This window comes from Bombina bombina, chromosome 3 (assembly GCF_027579735.1).
Source record: "Bombina bombina isolate aBomBom1 chromosome 3, aBomBom1.pri, whole genome shotgun sequence".
NCBI classification, from domain to species: domain Eukaryota; kingdom Metazoa; phylum Chordata; class Amphibia; order Anura; family Bombinatoridae; genus Bombina; species Bombina bombina.
Genome location: NC_069501.1, coordinates 584,584,315 through 584,603,961, shown reverse-complemented (window position 1 = coordinate 584,603,961; position 19,647 = coordinate 584,584,315).

The window sequence follows — 19,647 nt, the reverse complement described above, 5'->3', positions numbered from 1 at the left end:
TGCAGAATTTGCAGATGTGACGAAAGGAACAACTAGCTCCTCTGTCACACTGTTTATCCTGGAATTTCCAGCATTCCCTGCCCCGGCGCTTTGGCCTCTGCGCCACTTTGCTGATGCCCAGCCTCGGCCCCGGGGTGCTGCCTGCACCCCCTTCAAGCCCCAGTTTGGACCATAGGTCGATATCCTTGGTTCCAAAATGCAGGAGAGGGTTACCCACTATCTTCCTGCGGAAGGCCATGTCGTACTCCCGCCACGCACCCTCCTTAAACCTAGCGCGGATATCGTCAATGGTATCCTCGTATTTAAATAGATTATGACCCTGAGTGGGCCATTTATCTACATAACACGTGGCTAACACCCTAAAGCATTTGTGCCACTCCTCGAATGTCTCCGGCCGCTGGACCTTTTTTGGCCCCGTGCCGTCAGCCGCGTGTTCCCTAGCTCTACACGCCTCCGGTGAAAGTTCAAAGATGTTGACGTAACGTCCATCCTGAATCTTTTTGACCACCTTAGATTTCAGGTGCCCATATAGGGAGTGCACCAAGCATGGGTAAGTGTCGCCATGAGACGCCACATGCCGTGACATCGGGGTTGCTCCCATGGCCGGGAAACCAATGCTAGAGTCCTGAGCTAATGGAACTACATGACTACTCTCTGCTCTAGGGACCTTCCCTTTGACCTGCGCCGCTACCAGCTTCTTTATCATCTTAAACATCTCCTTCTGCCCTTTTCCAACTAAGCCTAAGTCACCCTCACTCTCAGATCCAGACCCACTAGAGGATGAACCCAACCCTATGTGTGCAGATGTGTGTAAGAGAAACTCACCGCTGGGGGCCAAAGGCGGCGCAGTTCCTGCCTGCGACTGCTGGTATCTGTCCTCTGCAGCAGCTGGAGATGAAGTTGCAACCGGTATTGCTCCTTGCCTGGATGTAGAAGCCATAGCTGTAACAGACGTATCCATGGACACACCCTGCGGAAACAAAACATTTTGGGGAGTACTCCTTGCGGATGAATGGACCCCTGGGGGGTTCCCCACCTGCTCCCCAGACAGACATACCCCCAGTGCAGCCGAAACAGCCCTCCTTATCATCTCCTCCGTCCCACTGGAAATCTGTCCCTGTGAAACATTCACACTCTCATTGCCAGCCCCACGAATCATACCAGGTGTTACCTGCCTACTAATGTCCCTGGCAAATATTCCCCCTGAGGCAGTCCCTGCCACATCAAGGTATTCGGTATCCCCATGTAAAGCCCCTTGCCTAGCCACAGTTATCCCCCTGTGGACCCCAGTGCTCGATCTAGCCTGAGCAGCACGACCGGGGATTACCCCTCTATCCCTCTGCCTCAACAAAGTAGCTCTCCTGCCACCAGGCGTTTTACCCAGTGCCTTACCAGCCACACCAACAGACCGCACATTCGCACGCGCTCCCGTCACCCCAGGTGCCCTCCCATCCGCACGGAGCCTCCCCAACTCACTAGGGCTCTCTCCGTGCGGTGACCTGCTCCTGTGTGGCACGCTGCGCACTCTGCTTTTGCCGCGCTCCTCCCTGTCTGAAACATCACTCAGGGAGGATGCGCGTGACGCGGCGCTGGAAGGGGCGTGGCTACGGCCCGACGCAAGCCCAGGGACATTAAGAGCCCGGACCACGTGGGCGCCCCGCCGCTCGGCCTGCTCCCCAGGGCCAATGACCGGACCACCAGGGGGAAAGTTCCCCGCCAGGGCCTGCACCATAGCTAGAACCGAGGCCAAGGCCTCGGGTGAAAGAGCCTGGAGCTGCTGCCAGGACGCATGCCCGGCCGCAGCATGGCCCGCTTGCCCCATATCCCCAGGAGGGGGATCCGTATGCTACTCGCTAAGGTTAGGGTAAAGGGGAGGGGGGGAATCCGGTTGTATTAAGGGAACCCCGGGCAGTGACCCCACCCCAAGAAATGAAGGCCCAGGCCTAACTGAGTCAGAGGCCGGAACCCCAGCAGCACCAATAGCATCAGGGTGCGGGGGTTGAGTGCTTGAGGAGGGACCCTGGGACCCGGAGCTCACAGCAGTGGCTCCAGTTCCCAGCCCCCCCCCCCCTCGTTGTAGGCCTTTTCTGGACCCTGGGGGCCGACTTGGGTTTTGAAATTGGGGAAGGGGGTACCACATCCTCAGAAGCTGATCCACTTTCTCTTGCAGCTCCCCTCATGCCAGGAACCACCTTCACCACTTCACTGTACCGCTTTGGGGGCACAGACTTTCTCTTGGCCCGCTCCATCTCCACAGAAAATTTCCTCCTTGAAGTCTGGAACAGGAACAAAAGAGGGCTGGATTCCCTGCAGTCAGGACCTATAAAGGTAAGCAGAAACACCCGCCCCTCCACTTGCAACAATGTAACATCTAGTACCTTCCAGACTTCAACTCAGTTATCCCTTAATTTTGTTACATGCCCAGTAGAGGGCCCTCCACTTCCAATACACTAATATAATTTCCATGGTACACTGGAACTTTCTGCTTTAAAATACAGGTCCATTAATGGGACAAAACGTGGAATTTTCTTAAACATTTCTACAACCAGCAGAACAGGTTTACACGCTATGGATGGTGTTAGATTAGCTATAAAATACAGCGTATTAGAAGAATAGAATTCGTTTTTTTGCACTTTTAATCCACCACCAATTTAATTGTAATAGATATACATATATATCTTCTTTTAGATTGTAGAATATGCGGCAAAAATATGGCTTTTGTTTACTTTATCAATGTAAATAATGAGTAAATTGGAAAAAGACTAGATCGCTTTTATTTATGCTTATGCAATTGGGCGGATTGCTATCCACCGCCTCAGTGGCGGCAGACGAGTTAATAAGCAGCGGTCTTAAGACCTGTAGGCTTGCACAGAAACAGAGGCATTGGGGCCGATACAGAGCTTGTTAAATCGGCCCCTAAGGGTGAACTAGGAATGAAGTACATGAGAGACAGAACTTGATTTAAAAAAAGAAAAAATAGGAAACATGCATAAGGAATGCTCAGATGAGCCACAATATCTACACAATATTGTCAGCACCTCTATCAATATATTTCCCTATAGGACTACATTTTTGTGCCTGGGCACTGTTGCTATATTAGGACAAACAAGTATTGGATTTCATTAGCTCTGTCTATACATCCCTGCCTATGTTCAGTGCAATTTCAAATCATAGTTTTCTCCCTTGAAACAGGAAGATCAATATGAAACCCAGATGCCAAATATAGAGTACATTTCACATTGCAAATACATTCCTTGGTTGACTCAAAAATTGAACTGATGTCATTGTGATGCCAGTTGGACCTTGGATCTAAAAGCCAACTGCCCACTAAGAGTGTGTTATGTCATATGAAAATACAAGGTGTATGTATGCCATGCCACTAAGCACCCTTCTGGTAAGCTAAACAAATTTGCTAGGTATTCATGCAGTCAACTGGTCTTATAATTGAGCGACCACCATATAAACAATGAAGTTTCATAGATTAAAAAAGATTGTGTAATTATGTCAATTCATCAGATAAGCAATATAACAATTATGTCAGCTATAACAAAGAAAAATAACTTGGTAAATAAATATTAAAAAGGGACATTAAACACATTGAGCTTGCAATACAAAATGCTTAGTTGTATTTAAAACAACATGTTTAATTACATGTTGTAAACACATAGTTAAAACCAGCTACAGAGCAGCAATGGGCTACTGGGAGCTAGCTGAACACATTCGGTGAGCCAATGACAGTGAGACACATAAATGTAGCCAACAATCACAAGCCAGCTCCCAATAGTGTTGGATATGCACATATTCCATTCAAGGAAGGATATGAATAGAACAAAGTAAGGACCAGATTACAAGTGGAGCATTATTTAACAATCCCACTTGAGTGTTAACTGCACTAGAAATAAGCTTTTTACACACGTCAGGTTGTGCTCGTATTACAATTTGAAAGTAAACTTTTCTTTTCTTACGCTAACCAGACGAGCGCATAAAGCCGCATGATATCCTATACCCCCATAAAAGTCAATGGAGCAAAAACACCAAAACTTGCACGCAAACCTGATTGCATATTCTCATGTGCGCTAACCTGACATGAAAATATGAATATTTCACATTCCAATGTTCTTCACATACTGTAGAAGAATATGTTCTATTTATTCAGAAATACATATTTTTACATAAATCTCATGATATTTTGGTATACTATATACAGTATATATAGGGAGAGAGAACTTGGTCACCTAGCACAGTTTTTTGGATGTATGTCTGAGGAAGGGGCTAAACCCCTGAAAATGTTTACATTTGAACATTAAAAATTGGCAAAAAAAACTTGATGAGTGCACTCTCTTATTGGAACTGTTTGCTTTTTCTGTAGCACACTGGGCACCAACAGTCATCTGAAGTGCTTGTCTGTACAACTTTATATATATATATATATATATATATATATATATATATATATATATATATATATATATATATATATATATATATAAAATATCTATTTATAAATACATAGAACATATTCTACTATGTGCAGAACATTGGAATGCAAAATATTTACAGTAAATACATATTATAACACTTTACTAAATATGAATATTGCATAAATAACCTTTTACATGCTTTTATCTACTTAAATGCAAAGGGTTTCAATGCACTTATTTATATGTCTATTTATGTGTACATACTCTATGTATTTATGTGTTTATATATTTCTGTAAATATATACACATTTCTATACTATAATCACATTTGTAATGCATCCGTCGGTGTTGGCTGCACACTCAGTCAAAAGAATCCACCTGGATGCAGTGTAGGCAAACAAAGCCTTAAAAAAAAACACGCAACTGCAAGCACGAAATAAATAAAAAACGCTTAACCACCCACAAGAACTGAAAAAAACAAAAAACGAACCGCCTGCACGAAGTATTAAGAAAAAAAAACTAACCGCCCGCACGAATTATAAAAAAAAAAAACTAACGGCCCGCACAAAGTATTAAAAAAAAACTAACCACCCACATGAAGTATTAAGAAAAAAATAAACATAACCACCCGTACTAAGTATTAACAAAAAAAACAGAAACTACCTAACCCTTACAGCGCCAAACCCCCACAACGCCAACTAAATAAATTACAATATTAAACCTTAAACCGCCAAACCCTACAACACCAACTAATTATACTATTATCCCCTAAACAGACAAACCCCCACATTGCAATAAACCTAATTAACCTATGAACCCCTTAACCGTCAACTCCCACATTGCAATAAACCTAATTAACCTATAAACTCCTAAACCACTGACCCACCACAACGCAAATAACTAATTTAATTAATAATCCCCATAATCTAACACCCCCTGAATTAACCCCAATTACTACTAAATTTACAATTCCACTAAAAAATCCTAACATTAAATTACAAAAACAAATCTAACATTACAAAAAATAAAAGTCTAACATTACAAAAATAAACAAAATTATCAAAAATAAAAAAAATTAAACCTAATCCCTATGAAAATAAAGAAAGCCCCCAAAATAAAAACACCCCCTAATCTAAACTCTTGTAACAGTAACCCCCCACCCACCAAACCCCCCAAAATAAAAAAATCTAATACTAAAACAACCTAAACTACCCATTGCCCCTAAAGGGGCATTTGTATGGGCATTGCCCTTAAATGGCAATCAGCTCTTTTACTGCCCTTAAAAGGGCATTCAGCTCTTATACAAGCCCATTAAATCCCTAATCTTTAAAAAAAAAAAAAAAAAAAAAAAATCCTAAATCTAACCCCCAAATAGGTACTCACCGTTCCTTAAGTCCAGCGGAGAAGGTCTTCTTCCAGGCGGCTCCATCATCTTCTACTTTCATCCAGAGTGAAGGCAACGTGGAGCGGAGGTGCGAAGCTGGCTTCCCCGATGCACGGATCCTCAGCTGTCTTCAGTGGCAGTGGTCCAAAGCGGCGTAGAGGCTCCTTTTCATGTGATCATCCGCCTTACACTGAAGATTAAATGCAAGGTACCCCATATTAGTTTAGGTTTATTTTTTTTATTTTGAATAGCTTTGTTTATTTTTTTCTGTAATTTTACTTTTTTTAATTTTTTGTAACTTTAGCTTGGGGGTTTGTATTATTTAAACATAGACTGCCTTCTGGGCAGGCTTATCGCCTAGTAAATACATAAATATATATCTACACATATATAGACATTTATACAGTGGGTATTGAAAAGAATCACCCCCTTAAAAATGATCACATTTTGTTACTTCGCAGCCTAAAATAAAGACAGACACAGTTTTTGTTTATCCAGTTGTAATTACTCAGTGCAACTTAAAAAATCCAAGTGAAAGATATAACACCAACATGTCAGGCAAATATAAAGAGAATTCAAAAACAGAATCACTGAGTTGGAAAAAGGATTACACCCTTGTGTCAGTATTTTGTTGAACCACCTTTTGCTTTAATTACAGCCTTTAGTCTGTTGGGATATGTCTCTACTAACTTTGCACATCTAGACTGTGCAATATTTGCCCACTTTTCTTTGCAGAACTGCTCTAGTCCCGTTACATTTGATGGTGACCGTTTGTGGACTGCAGTCTTCAAGTCATGCCACAGATATTCAATGGGGTTTAAGTCTGGGCTCTGACTAGGCCATGTAAGGACATTCATATTTTTCTCTTTCTACCACTGTGTGCTTTTTTTCTGCCATATTTTTGCTGTGTGCTTTGGGTCATTTTTATGTTGGAAGGTAAACCTTCTTCCCATTGACAACTTCCTGGCAGAGGGCAGCAGATTTTCCTTAAGAATTTCACTGTATTTTCCTCCATCCATTATTCCTTCTATCCTGACAAGTGCTCCAGTGCCTGCTGCAGAGAAACACCCCCATAACAGGATATTACCACCTCCATGCTTTACTGTAGGTATGGTGCTATTTGGATGGTGAGCTGTATTGGATTTCCTCCAGACATAGAGGCCTATTTATAAAGCCGTCAACCGCAAATACGCTGGAATTCCACAGCGTAATTGTGGAGAGTTTGATTCCCCTTAGTTATCAAAGCCTACACACCGGCAAAAGTAGAAATTTGTGTCGTAACATAAAGTCCGCCAGTCTCAGTCCGACACAGATCGATGCTTACGTCACTACAGATGTTCCGAATGCAAATTCGGCACTATCTGACTACTTTTGCTAGTTAACAAATTTCTACCAGGTACGCTCGCCACTATTCCGGCCCAGCATTCCTGGTTTTCAATCCGCCGCCCTGGAGGAGGCGGATGCCATAGGAATCAATGGGAGTCTGAAAGCAGCGAAATCTCATGTTCGCTGCTGTCCGATATCCCATTGATTCCTATGGGAGAATAAAAGTTACGTTTACACCTAACACCCTAACATGTTCCCCTGAGTCTAAACACCCCTAATCTGCCACCCCCTACACCGCCGTCACCTACATTATACTTATTAACCCCTAATCTGCCGCCCGACACCACCGCCACCTACATAAAGTTATTAACATATATCCCGCCGCTCCCGGAGCCCACCGCAACTAAATAAATGTATTAACCCCTAAACCGCCAGCCCCCCACATCACCATAAATTAAATTAAACTATTAACCCCAAAACCTAACAACCCGCTAACTTTATATTAAATATTAACTCATCCCTATCTTATAATAAATTTAAACTTACCTTTAGAATTAAATTAAACTATATTAAACTATTAATTTATCTACCCTAACAATTATACTAAAATTACAATAAGCTACATTAAACTAATAATTAATCCACCCTAACTGTTATACTAAAATGACATTAAGCTACAAATTAAATTAAATATATTATATATTTCAAAACCTAACCCTACTCAAATAATTTAATTCTACAATTAAAAATTACAAAGTTACAAAAAACTAACAACTAAGTTACAAAAAATAACAAACACTAAGTTACACAAAATAAAAAAGAAATTATCAAAGATTTAAACTAATTACACCTAGTCTAAGAGCCCTATGAAAATAAAAAAGCTCCCCAAATAAAAAAATACCCTAACCTACAATAAACTACAAATAGCCCTTATAAGGGCCTTTTTTGCAGGGCATTGCCCCAAAGAAATCAGCTCTTTTACCTGTAAATAAAAAATGCAAATACCCCCCCAACAGTAAAACCCACCACCCACACAACCAACCCCCCCAAATAAAAACATAACTAAAAAAACCTAAGCTCCCCATTGCCCAGAAAAGGGCATTTGGATGGGCATTGCCCTTAAAAGGGCATTTAGCTCTATTGCAGCCCAAACCCTAATCTAAAACCAAAACCCACCCAATAAACCCTTAAAAAATCCTAACACTAAGCCCTGAAGATCAACTTACAGTTTTGAAGATGCGACATCGATGCTCCAAGAAGCTGGCAAAAGTCTTCATCCAAGCGGCCGAATTCTTCATCCAAGCCTGCAGAAGTCTTCATCCAGACGGCATCTTCTATCTTCATCCATCTGGTGCGGAGCGGCTCCATCTTCCAGACATCCGACACAGAGCATCCTCTTCTTACGATGTCTTCTTCCCAAATGAAGGTTCCTTTAAATGACGTCATCCATAATGGCGTCCCTTAGATTCCGATTGGCTGATAGAATTCTATCAGCCAATCAGAATTAAGGTTGAAAAAATCCTATTGTCTGTTGCAATCAGCCAATACGATTGAGCTTGCATTCTATTGGCTATTCCAATCACCCAATAGAATGCAAGCTCAATCCTATTGGCTGATTGCAACAGCCAATAGGATTTTTTCAACCTTAATTCCGATTGGCTGATAGAATTCTATCAGCCAATCGGAATCTAAGGGACGCCATCTTGGATGACGTCATTTAAAGGCTGCTCATCGCCCCATACTTGGTGCGCGGCTTTTTGACAGCTTTTTTGTTAAATATGGAGAGCGTATTCAGGTCCGCGGCCGCGATGTTAGGCAATGTCAGGCGAGCGTATTGGTGCCGTTGAATGCTGCACAGTTGACTGCTTGATAAGTAGGTCTTATATTGTTTGTTGTTGAGGCCAAATAATTCAATTTTAGTCTCATCTGACCATAACACCTGTTTCCATGGGGCCTCAGAATTTCCTAGGTGTGTTATGACAAAGCTCAGTTGTGACTGCATGTGGCCTTTCTTGAGGAGTGGCTTTTTTTCTTACAACCCTTTTTCCAATTCAGTAATTGTGTTTTTGAATTGTCTTTATTTTTGCCGGACATGTTGGTGTTATATCTTTCACTTGGATGTTATAAGTTGCACTGAGTAATTATAACTGGATAAACAAAAATGTGATTATTTTCAAGGGGGGAGTGATTATTTTCAATACCCACTGTATATACATACATATATATCTGTAGACATGTATATGTATGTATCTCTATGTTAAAGCCCTTTTCCTCCTTTTTTTCTAACACCTGAGATCTCATATCTTTGAGCCCTTATAACATTTTTTTGTGCAATATTTTTTTTAAAATAATTTTTATTATATGGTGTTATTATGATTGTATATGTAATTTGTAATGTATTTTTGATGTGTTTTTTGATGTGTTTTTTTTTGTGTCGCTAAACAGTTAACCACAGCTCTGAGGACGTGCTAACCCGTTGAGCGCTCACTCGAATTGCACAGTCACATTTATTTTCAACTTGTAATACGAGCAAAATTTAATCTGCGAAAACCCGATATCGCTTGCATGCGTTTGAGCTCCATTCGTAATCTGGCCCTGTGTGTTTTGTGCAAGGTTGTGCAAAAGTTAATATTTCATCACGATTGATTGCCATTAGTGTTTAATATATGTTTAAAGACATTAAAACAATTAGAAGCTGGTTTTACACAGGCTTTTCAACGTTTTCAAAGTCCATCACAGAAACAAAATATAAAACAGTGGTATTACGATGCATTATGGTTTATTTTTTTATTATATGTCCTTGATCTCTTGACCTCTATTTGCTCAGGTTTGAATTGAACATCTTGGCTATTTACACAGGCTTTTTCAATGTAAAAGTTATTATAAGTTATATAATTAACAATTGGGTAGATTACGAGTTTTGCACTAAACAGGGTGCGAAACTAACGCCAAAAAGTTGCGTTATTTCACTCTCCATAGTGCTGCCATTACAAGTTACTGAAAAGCCTTGTGCGTGCGATATAGTGGCGTTAAGCTCCATACCGCACAAAATTCAAGGGCTGCTTTGACGTGCTCGTGCACGCTTTCCCCCATAGACATCAATGGGGATAGAGTGTTAGAAAAAACTTAACACCTGAAGTGCGGAATGAAAAATCTCCGTAACGCAACCCCATTGATGTCTAGGGGGGAAAAAAAGTTAAGTTTAAACCTAACACACTAACATAAACCCCAAGTCTAAACACCCCTAATCTGCCGCCCGACATTGCCGACACCTAAATAAAGTTGTTAACCCCTAATCTGCCGCTTCTGACATCGCCAACACTAATAAAAGATATTAACCCCTAATCCGCCACTTCCCGACATCGCCGCCACTATAATAAAGTTATTAACCCCTATTCCGCCGCTCCCTGATGTCGCTGACACTATAATAAAGCTATTAACCCCTAATCCGCTGCTCCCCAATATCGCCAACATTATAATAAAGCTATTAACCCCTAATCTGCCACTCCCCGACATCACCACCCACTATAATAAAGCTATTAACCCCATAAACCGCCAGCACCCCCACATTGCAAAACACTAAATTAAATTAGTAACCCCTAAACCTAACACCCCCTAAATAAATAAAAACTTACCTGTGAAATAAAAAACCCTAAATTTAAGCTATAAATTAACCTAACATAACTATTCTAGTAAAATTAAAAAAAAACTACCAATTAAAAATCTAAATTACAAATTTTAAAAAAAAAACTAACACTACCAAAAAAATAAAAAAAATCTAAATTTACAAAAAATAATAAACACTGAATTATGAAAAATAAAAAAACACTAAGCTTACAAAAAATAATAAATGAAATTATCAAAAATAAAAGCAATTACACCTAATCTAATAGCCCTATAAAAATAAAAAAGCCCCCCAAAATAAAAACACCCCCTAGCCTACAATAAAAGGGTCTTTTGTAGGGCATTTCCCTAAGTTAAACAGCTTTTTTACCTGTAAAATACAAAGTCTCCCTAACAGTAAAACCCACCACCCAACCAACTTCCCAAAATAAAGAAAACTAACTTTAAAAAAATCCTAAGCTACCCATTGCCCCTACAGGGGCATTTGTATGGGCAATGCCCTTAAAAGGGCATTCAGCTCTTTTTCTTTGCCCTTAAAAGGGCATTCAGTTCTTTTAAAAGAGCCCAAAGCCTTAATCTAAAAACAAAACTTTCAAAGAACCGAAAAAAAAACTAACACTAACCCCAGAAAATCTACTCACGGTTACTGAAGTCTGGACATCCATCTCCATCCAGGCGGGCGAGAAGTCTTCATCCAGGCGGCGATATCTTCATCCAACCCGGGGGCATCTTCTAACTTCATCCGGCGGCGCAGAGCGGAGCCATCCTGGAAGCCGAAGACATCCTGCGCGGAACATCCTCTTCATACGGTCACCACAGTACACTGAAGTTGAATACAAGGTAGCCGATTCAAACGGCGTACCTTGCATTCCTATTGGCTGATTTGATTCTTCAAATTCAAATTAGCCAACAGGATGAGCGCTTCTTAAATCCTATTGGCTGTTCAAAACCTGTATTGGCTGTTCTATCTGTACGTTCATTTTTGATTGTAAGAAAGTATTTTAATATTTGTCAATATTAATTATAAAATTACACAAAATTAGATGAAATCACAATTTTTTATATATATATATATATAAATGGTTATATAAACAAATAAAGTAGAATTAATGGTTTATTTTTGCATGTATCTTTTGTTTGGAAGGTCTGTAAAAATATTTGAAAACCCCACGTGAAACGCTTGATAAATGCCATTTTTTATCATAATTTTTTATTTGTTTTTTTATGTATTTAATGTGATTTTGAGGTTATATCACTTACTAATGATTTGGAATGTCTGTGAAGAGGATGTCAAAAATTAGTTGAGCCATATAATGTTGTTGCACGTGAATAGAATGAGTGGCCATTGCGTTTGCCTGCATATGAGCTGACACTTCTGTCTCTATTTATATACCTGGTGTAATATTGTCTCCCTGACCTTGAAAAGTCCCCTGATATCAGCTATCACAGGTATCATCAAGCATTTAATTAACAGATGAAGGTTCAAACCTATAGGTCTTAGGGGAATCAGAGTTCTAAAACCTCATGAAATGGTCTTGAAACTTTTCTTAATTTGTAGTTTATCCAGTAATAAATATATATTGATTTGTTAATCAATTCTTCCCATTCCATAAGAAAAGGTTTTGTGATTTTATTAACTGTATGTTTGTAATGCATGTACTCATGCTTATAAGTTGTATGTCAATTGAAAATAATACATATCTTTGCTTGTACACTATGCTAGGTTAAAGAAGAGCCCTTTTTTTTTTAAATTAATCTCTACACGAGTGATCCTTTATCTTGATGATCAACTGGGTTTTGTCTATAACCCATAAGCTGAGTGTTTAATCAAACAAAAACGTTGGACTGGTAGGTTGAGAGTGTTTAGATGTACGATCTAGCAGTTTAGAAAACTTACAATATTTTCTGAAATTATCACAGAGCACACTTCTGGTTTATTTTACAATGGGGCCTAATGGAGCTTGATGCCCCGTGTTTCAGCAGTTATGAAGCAGCGGTCACAAAGACCGCTGCTCCATAACCCTGTCCGCCTGCTCTGATGAGGCGGACAGGAATCGCCACAATTCAACCCGATCGAGTACGATCGGGTTGATTGACATCCCCTTGCTGGCGGCCCATTGGCCGCGAGTCTGCAGGGGGCGGCGTTGCACCAGCAGCTCTTGTGAGCTGCTGGTGCAATGTTAAATGTGGAGAACGCATTGCTCTCCGTATTCAGCGAGGTCTGGCGGACCTGATCCGCACTGTCGGATCAGGTCCAAAAGACCTTTGATAAATAGGGTCCATAGTATCTATTGTAATAGGCAATTATAAATAATTTAAAAAGACATAAAACCCCAAAAATTATTTCATGATTCAATTTTAAACAACTTTCTAAAAAACTTCTATTATAACATTTTCTTTGTTCTCTTGGTATCAATTATTTAAAAGCAGGGATGTAAGCTCAGGAGCACTATATGGCAGCAGTTGTGCAAGAATACTATCCATTTACAAGAGCAATAGATCAAAACATAATTTCCTGCCATGTAGTGCTCTAGACACCTCCCTAGGTATCTGTTCAACAAAGAACACCCTGGGAACAAAGCACATTTGATAATAGAAGTAGATTGGAAAGTTTTTTAAAAAAAAAAATGTATGTTCTGTCTGAATCACAAAAGAACATTTTTGGGTTTCATATCCCTTTACATTTGTTATTAAACCCACATGGTATGCTATATTTTAATGCTGTCAATAAGTTTTTATACCAATAATCTTTACTACACAAGACATTATTATTATTCTTTGTTTATAAACCGTCAACAGATTCCGCAGCGCTGTCCATGGGTAACAAAGATAAAAGTACAGTACAATATGAGACACCAGACAAAATTTGACAAACAAATGCAGGGGGAATTGGGGGCCCTGTTCCCATGGGAACTTACAATCTAGAAGACATGCACACAAACACTTAAAGATACTTTATTCAAAATTGTAAAACTCACAGCCATGGGTATCCACCAGCACTCAAAGACAGCTACACAGCTTTAAGCAACTTAGGCAATTAAACCCAGACCAGACTTAGGGGTCAATTTAATAAATGCCGGGCGGACATGATTCACTGTAGCAAATCATGTCCACTGCACAATGCTAAATGCTGACAGCATACGCTGTCGGCATTTAACATTGCACAAGCATTTCACAAAAAGCCCCCTGCACATTCAAGGCCAATCGGCCGATAGCAAGGGGTATCAATCATCCCAAGAGTATCTGATCAGGATGATTGCAGTCTGCTACCTAAAAGGTGTTGGACAAGTTAAGGAGCAGTGGTCTCATGACCATTGCTTCTTAACTTAAGTTTCTGGCTTGCTGGAAACCTCGGGTAGAGATAGCAGCATCCGCTGCTTGTTAACTCTAGCCCGTTGTGCAAAGCCCATAGGAAGAAATTACAAAACAAAAATATTTGCACAAAACATAGAAAGTCTGACAGTCTCGTGAAAGCACACAGCTAGATTATAAACAAAATGGAAGAGTTAGTTACAGCATTTGGTCAAATGGTTATGAAGCCCTAGCCAACGTCAAGGTCTCTTTCTCCTTGATTGCCTGAAAAACAGCAATACCTGTGTGCTAGCTATGTTCTGGCAAAAGAGTTTCAGACTCTTTATGTGTTGTGTTTATATTAGACATGTGTGGTTCGATTCGTTCCGAATCGAAATTCGGACAAATTTGTTAAATTCAGAGATTCGGATCGATTCGAATTTCTGAATTATGGTAGTACCGAATCTACCGAATAAATCCGAATTAGTTCGGATTTATTCGTTACATTCGTATGGCCATGGATTACACTAGTATTGTACAGTATATTAGGTTATATCACTCTGCTATGGGTTACACCTAATATACAGTACATAATACTAGTCTAATACACAGCACATCCCACCTAACACATACCGAAATTCTGAATTTCCGAATCGAACCGAACTGAATCCAGCTGAATTTATTCAAATTTTTCCGAATTCGAATCGATCCGAACCGAAATTCTAAAACATCCGAATTGATCCGAACCTAAACAAATTTTTCGGCCGTGCACAAGTCTAATTGATATGTTGTATATATATATATATATATATATATATATATATATATATATATATATATATATATATATATACTGACTATATATATATATATATATATACGAACAAAGAACTGGTGAGTCTCAAGGCATTAAAAACAGGTTATTATTCAAAGGCAATAAATTCCAAAGGAGTCATAAAAAACACAAAGTTAAAAATATGTCATGACACAGAGCGGTATACGTCTTACGCGTTTCAGCAAGAAAAACACAGTCTTACTCATAGTCACATTGATGAAATGTGAATTGAGAATGTAAATAGCCCTCAATCAGTTCAACAATAGTTACAGGCTGTCACCTAGATTACAAGTTGTGCGTTCGTGTTTTAACGCTGAAAAAATTGTAATTTCAGCGTTAAAACAGCATCACAGCCATTACAAGTCTTGTCGGTATAGCTATACCGCAAGCCTTTTAGCCTGTAACGCAACGTCAGTCCCGCACACGTAAAAATAATGCTTTTTCATGGGACTTCCATAGCGCAGCCATTGTGAGTTTTGTGGTAAGGCTAAAAAGCTTGCGTTACAGCCTCTAACGACAAGAGCAGTAATTATGAGTTTTACACAACAAAACTGTTACATAAAACTCATAACTAAAGTGTTACAAAGTACACTAACGCCCATTAACTACCTATTAACCCCTAAACCGAGGCCCTCCCACATCGCAAATACTATTTTTAAGTTATTTACCCCTAATCTGCCGCTCCTGACATCGTCGCTACTAATAACATTTATTAACCCCTATTCTTCCACTCCCCGACATCGTCACCACTATAATAAAGTTATTAACCCCTAAACCACCACCCTCCCGCATTGAAAACACTATTTAAATATTATTAACCCCTAATCTGCTGTCCGCCCACATCGCCCACACTATACTAAAGTTATTAAGCCCTACACCGTTGCCACTATAATAAACCTATTAACCCCTAAACCACAAGCCCCTTACAATGAAATATACTAAATTAAACTATTAACCCCCTAAACTGAAAGCCCCCCACATCACAATAAACTAATTTAAACTAGTAACCCCTAAACCAAACGCCCCCCTAACTTCATATTAAAATTACTATTTCCCTATCCTAAATTAAATTAAAACTTACATGTCAAATTAAAAAAACTAGGTTTAAACTAACAATTAAAATAATAAAAGTATTAAACTAAAATAAAACTAACTACCAATTAAATTAAACTAAAATACACATTAAAAACAAACACTAAATTACGAAAAAATAAGCAAAATTATCCAAAATAAAAAAAGAATTACACCTAATCTAATAGCCCTAACAAAATAAAAAAGCCCTCCCAAAATAAAAAAAAACCCTAGCCTATAATTGAGACTTCTCGCTGCCTGGATGAGGATTTCGCCGCCTGGATGAAGATCGTTCAAGCAGGACTTTAAAAACTGTAAGTGGATCTTCGGGTATTAGTGATAGGTTTTTTTAAAGGTTTTTGGTGTTTGTTTTTTTTTAGTTTAGGGTTTGGGCTATTCGTAAACAAGCTAAATGCCCTTTTAAGGGCAATGCCCATACAAATGCCCTTTTCAGGGCAATGGGTAGCTTAGGTTTTTGTTAGATTTAGGTTCATTATTTTGTTGGTTGGTTGGGTGGTGGGTTTTACTGATGGGGGGGGTCTTTGTATTTTTTTTCAGGTAAAAGAGCTGTTTAACTTAGGGCAATGCCCTACAAAAGGCCCTTTTAAGGGCTATTGGTAGTTTATTCTAGATTACGTTTTTTATTTTGGGGTGTTTTTTTTTTTTTTTAAATGGGTATTAGAATAGGAATAATTTTTATAATTTTTGATAATTTGTTTGTAATTTTGTGTAATGTATTTTTTTTCATTTTGGGGTGGGTTTTTATTTTTAGATTAGGGCTTGGGCATTTCGTAAACAAGCTAAATGCCCTTTTAAGGGCAATGCCCATACAAATGCCCTTTTCAGGGCAATTGGTAGATTAGGTTTTATTTTATTTTTATTTTGTGGGTTTGGGGGTGGGGGTTGTATACTGTTAGGGGGTGTTTTTTTGTTTTGTAGCAAAAGAGCTGTTAACTTTGGGGCAATGCCCTACAAAAGGCCCGTTTAAGGTCCCACAAAAGACCCTTTTAAGGGCCCTTGGTAGTTTATTCTAGCCCCTTAATGACCGGACCATTTTTCAATTTTCTTACCCTTAATGACAATGGCTATTTTTACATTTCTGCAGTGTTTGTGTTTAGCTGTAATTTTCCTCTTACTCATTTACTGTACCCATACATATTATATACCGTTTTTCTCGCCATTAAATGGACTTTCTAAATATACCATTATTTTCATCATATCTTATAATTTCCTATAAAAAAAAATATAAAATATGAGGAAAAAATTGAAAAAAACACACTTTTTCTAACTTTGACCCCCAAAATCTGTTACACATCTACAATCACCAAAAAACACCTATGCTAAATAGTTTCTAAATTTTGTCCTGAGTTTAGAAATACCCAATGTTTACATGTTCTTTACTTTTTTTGCAAGTTATAGGGCCATAAATACAAGTAGCACTTTGCTATTTCCAAACAACTTTTTTTCAAAATTAGCGCTAGTTACATTGGAACCCTGATATCTGTCAGGAATACCTGAATATCCCTTGACATGTATATATTTTTTTTTAGAAGACAACCCAAAGTATTGATCTAGGCCCATTTTGGTATATTTCATGCCACCATTTCACCGCCAAATGTCATCAAATAAAAAAAAAGTTCACCTTTTCACAAATTTTGTCACAAACTTTAGGTTTCCCACTGAAATTATTTACAAACAGCTTCTGCAATTAAGGCACAAATGGTTGTAAATGCTTCTTTGGGATCCCCTTTGTTCAGAAATAGCAGACTTATATGGCTTTGTGGTTGCTTTTTGGTAAGTAGAAGGCCGCTAAATGCTGCTGCGCACCACACGTAAATTATGCCCAGCAGTTAAGGGGTTAAATTAGGTAGCTTGTAGGGAGCTTGCAGGGTTAATTTTAGCTTTAGGGTAGAGATCAGCCTCCCACCTGACACATCCCACCCCCTGATCCCTCCCAAACAGTTCTCTTCCCTCCCCCACCCCACAATTGTCCCCGCCATCTTAAGTACTGGCAGAAAGTCTGCCAGTACTAAATAAAAGTAGTTTTTATTTTTTTTAATAAAAAAAAATAAAATGTTTTAGCTGTGATGGACTCCTGCCTTAGCCCCAACCTCCATGATCCCCCCCCCCAGCAATCTAACCCTCTCCCCTACCTAATTGCCGCCATCTTGGGTACTGGCAGCTGTCTGCCAGTACCCAATTTGCCCCCCAAAAAAGTGTTTTTAATTATTTTTTATTACTAATTTATTTTTTTCTGTAGTGTAGCAGCCCCCCACAATACCCCAACCCCCTCCCCCTCCCAGATCCTCATATATATATATTTCCCCCCCTCTTCCCACTCATTGGTGTCAGTGTCAGTATTTCCCCCCCTCTTCCCACTCATTGGTGTCATTGGTGTCAGTAGGTGATCGCGGGCGTGCGCGCGCCCCCGCACGCTCCCGGCACCCGGCGTGCACATTGCACTAACAGGAGCCGGATGCCGGGTAGCGATGGGCCGCCCACCCGCCTCCCAGTTGCGCTCCCACCCACCAACGAACCGGCCGCATCGCTACCGGTGCAGAGAGGGCCACAGAGTGGCTCTCTCTGCATCGGATGCTTTCTAAGGGTATTGCAGGATGCCTCAATATCGAGGCATCACTGCAATACCCTGAGAGCTGCTGGAAGCGATTGCGATCGCTTCCAGCACTCTCTTAGACAAGTGACGTACCAGGTACGTCCATTGTCACTAACTGCAAGTTTTTGCAGGACGTACCTGGTACGTCACTTGTCATTAAGGGGCTAGATTAGGCTTTTTTATTTTGGGTTGTTTTTTTTTTAAGGGTATTAGGAATAATTTTTAGTGTTTTAGATAATTGTATTTGTTATTTTTTGTAATGGTAGGTGTTTTATTTTCTGTAATGGTAGGTTTTAGTATAAGGCAGATTAGGTTTTATTTCACAGGTAAGTTTGTATTTATTTTAACTAGGTAGTTAGTAAATAGTTAATAACTATTTACTAACTAGTCTACCTAGTTAAAATAAATATAAACTTACCTGTGAAATAAAAATAAAACCTAAGCTAGCTACAATATAACTATTAGTTATATTGTAGCTAGCTTAGGTTTTATTTCACAGGTAAGTATGTATTTAGTTTTAAATAGGAATTATTTAGGTAATAATTGTTATTTTAATTTAGCTCTATTTTAATTATGTTAAAGTTAGGGGGTGTTCGGGTTAGGGTTACGGTTAGGGTTACGTTAGGGTTAGGTTTAGGGGTTAATAGTTTAATTTAGGTTGTTGCGATGTGGGGGACTGGTGGTTTAGGGGTTAATAGGTTTATTTAGTAGCAGTGATGTGGGAGGCCATAGGTTTAGGGGTTAATAGCTTTATTTAGTGGTGGTGATGTCGGGGAGCGGTGGGATATAGGTTAATATATTTATTATAGTGTGGGCGATGTTGGGGCGGAAGATTAGGGGTTGATAGCTTTATTTAGGTGGCGGTGATATTGGGAGTGGAAGATTAGGTGTTAAAAACATTATGTAGGTGCTGGCGATGTCGGGGGCAGCAGATTAGGGGTGTTTAGACTAGGGGTTTATGTTAGGGTGTTAGGTTTAAACATAACTTTATTTTTCCCCATAAACATCAATGGGGCTGCATTACGGAGCTTTTAATTCCGCGATTGCATGTGTTAGGCTTTTTTTCTGACCAGCTCTCCCC